Raw genomic sequence first — 3,575 nt, 5'->3', positions numbered from 1 at the left:
AGTCAATGTCATGAGACAAAGTGTATGTGAACTGCTGTATGGAAAGTAAATTTGCTCTGTAAAATTTCACTCCAACCACAATGAAAAAAAAATCTAAAAAATAAAATATTATAGAGTTCCAGAATAAGAAATCTGTCTTGGAAGAAGTGTAGCCAGAATACTCTTTAGAGACAAGAATAGCCAGAATTTCTCTTATATATTTGGTCAGAAAGGACCATTCTCTGGAGAAGGATACTTGGTAAAATAGAAGGTCAGCAAAAACAGGAAGACCCTCAATGAGATGGATTGACACAGTGGCTGCAACTATTGGTTCAAGCATACCAAAGACTGTGAGGATGGCACGGATTGTTGTGCTGTTGTCCATAGGGTTGTTATGAGATGAAACCAACTTAATGGTACCTAGCAACATAAGGAACACTTTAGGCCCCAATGTGACATCTTCACTTTTTAACACGTTAAAGAGACCCTTTGTGGCAGATTTGCCTAATATAATGTATCTTTTGATTTGTTGACTCTTGCTTCCTTTGGCATTGATTTTGCATCTCATTAAAATGATATCCTTGACAACTCTGATGATGTCTCCATTGATCATGATGTTGCTAGTTTTTCCAGTCATGAGGATTTATGTTTTCATTATGCTGAGGTATAATCTATACTGAAGACTGTAGTCTTTGATCTTCATCAATAGGTGTTTCAAGTGTTCTTCACTTTAGGCAAGCAGGTTGTGTCATCTGCTTACCCCAGGTTCTTACTGAGTCTTCCTTCAATTCTGGTGTCATATTCTTCTTCATGTATTTTAGCTTTGTGGATATTTACACATCACCCAGATTGAATAAGTATAGAGAAAGGATACAATGCACACCTTACCTGATTTTAAACCAAGCAGTATCTTCTTATTCTGTTCAAATGACAGTCCCTTGATCTATGTACAGGTTCCTTATAAGCACAGTTAAATGTTTCTGGAATTTCCCTTCTTCTTAATGTTATCCATAATTTGTTATGATCCACACAATTGAATGCCTTTGCATGGTCAATAAAACACCTGTAAACATTTTTCTGGTATCTCTCCTTTCAGCCAATATCCATGTGACATCAGTAGTGATATCCATTGTCCCATATCCTCTTCCATATCCAGGTTGAACTTAGAAAACTTCACTGTCAATATATTGCTGCAACCATTATTGAATTCTCTTCAGCAAAGTTTTATTTGCATCTGATACTAATTATATTGTTCAATAATTTCAACATTTTGTCATATTATCTTTCTTTGGAATGAGCATTTCTGCATTTTTAAAATATTTTATAATTGAATAGATGTAGGCCAAAAATCTAGTTAATATAAAAGTGAAATTTATGTTAGGAAAATCTGTTATAAAATGGGATATTAATTTTTTAATAAGCATGAAGTCATTCAATATATGTGTTAAAAATACAGACAGCTGTTTTTCAAGTTAGCAGGTAAAATCATCATTGCTTATTATACAGCTTATCCTGTATCACTACTTTTATTTGAATGACAATAATATTCTTTACTATTGATTCTGGTCCAGTACTCTAATAGCTAAATATCTTGGTTATCATGTACACAAGCTAGAAGAAAACAGTAAGTTACTGTTTTAATGGTCATCAAATATGGAAGAATGTTCTATATGCATTGTGCAATAGTGAAGTGTAATTGGAAAAAAAAAAAAAAGATTCAAAACAAGCATTTGTCTTACTAAAATAGAATTATGCTTAGTGGAAGTCTGGGCTTGGTACTGACTTCGTATAAAATTCAGTGATTCAAAAACTCTTATCAACCAACCAAAAGATCTATGTTGCATCATGATGTATTTTTGTGAAGTAAAGATATAGTTTGTCATAGGTGAAAACCATAAGTAGCAGGCTTATGCTTCCTTATGGTGTTACCATCGCCACTGAGTCCATTCTGACTCATAGGGACCCTACAGGACAGAGTAAAACTGCCTCCATGGGGTTTCTAAGGCTGTAACCTTTATAGAAGCAGATTGCCACATCTCTCTCAAACAGGTGACGGGTGCAAACCATTCATTATTCTGTTAGCAGCTGGGTACTTAACAACTGCATCACCAGAGCTCCTCATACATTATTAGGGCAGTTCTTTTCCTATATCTATAACATTAGGATGTCTTTGATCTTTATGAAAAACAAATTTCAGTAAGAGGTGTCAAGTTCTGGATGGTGTTTTTATATAAAGCAATAACAAAACAAAATTGTCATTGAGTCAATTTTCACACATAGCAACCTCCATTGTGTTTCCGAGGCTGTAAATCTTTACTGAAGTAGATGTCCTCATCTTCCTTCCGTGGAGAACCTGGTGGGTTTGAACCACTGACCTTTTGGTTACCAGCCAAATGCCTTTCTGGCATTTTAATCTGACTTAGATTTTTTTTTTTTTTTAATCTTTTTTTTTCTTAAAAAGTGTTCATCTTTATTTTTTACTTGTAAGTATTATTTGTGGTTGTTAAATTTGTCTTTGTCAGATTCACCAGCAGGATGGAAGACTAGGCAGAAAGACTGCACAGACCCTCTTCAACAAAGAAAAGGGAAACCAATTAGCACAGATATAGAAGATAATCCTCAACCCCTGAGCCTTGAAGGGAAGGATATAGAAGTAGACTAAAACTCAACTAGCAGAAGAATTTGCATGAAAATACCAAAAAAGGAGATATGTGGAGCTGCAGTCTGGCAGTGATCCTGAGTTACCCTGATGGCGCAGACAGCTTGGAGATTCCCGAGTGGTGGTAGGACCTAAGAATTAACCAAAAATCAGCCCTGCTAGATAGGGACTGCACAGAGGACCATGCTTGGTGGCTAGGGAATAAATGGGGAAGATGAAGAGAAAGGCGGGCTGAGCTATGGGCTTTTGCCAGTCCAGAGGATGCCACCATTTTCAAAGTTTAAAAGTGGCTTGACTATTTTGTATATTTAAAGAGACAGCACTGTGGAAGATTCCTGGGTCTTGAGAATACGTTCTGCTTTTCAGCAACCCCAAGGACACTCCTGACCCACAAGACTGAAAAGTTTTTTGATGGTTATTCAATTGTAATTTATGTCTAACTGAGCGAGAGACAACAACAGTCCCCATAAGACACAACTACACCCATACCTCCTGGAACTTCACTTACTGAGCGAGAGAGAGCCACTACTTCCTTCTCCACCAACAGGCCAATGATAAAAAAACCACCAAGAAGAGCCTGAATCACCCTTGGCTGCTCTTCACAAATAGTTAAAAAAGATCAAAGAACACCATGATGCCTTGGAGACAATAGACCATCACAGTCCACACAAAGAAGTAGGACAGAGTGGTAGAAACCAGGGAGCAGGATACAGACCCAGAACACATCCTTGAGGAAGAAGCAGCATTGGAACTCTCTGATAAGGAATTCAAAAGAATTATATTTATGTATATTCAAAGGATTGAGACACAGACCAAGAAAACACAGAAAAAAAAAAAAAAAACCCTAGAAGAATTTTGGAAGAAAATACAAGAACAAAATGACAAAAAAAGTGAAAAATTAGAAATGATTCCAAATCTACAGATAGAAATCCAGAAG

The 3,575-nt window shown here is 36.3% G+C and overlaps 1 protein-coding gene across 1 annotated transcript in view; it reads right to left on the bottom strand.

The window, feature by feature from the left end:
* CDH18 (cadherin 18) overlaps positions 1-3,575 on the bottom strand; it is a 707,490-nt gene that overhangs the window by 249,008 nt on the left and 454,907 nt on the right. The gene's annotated exons all lie outside the window — the stretch shown is intronic.

Source organism: Orycteropus afer, unplaced genomic scaffold (genome assembly GCF_000298275.1).
Source record: "Orycteropus afer afer isolate SDZICR_OR568_19922 unplaced genomic scaffold, OryAfe1.0 scaffold00390, whole genome shotgun sequence".
NCBI classification, from domain to species: domain Eukaryota; kingdom Metazoa; phylum Chordata; class Mammalia; order Tubulidentata; family Orycteropodidae; genus Orycteropus; species Orycteropus afer.
This window is presented reverse-complemented; position numbering and strand designations above follow the sequence as displayed.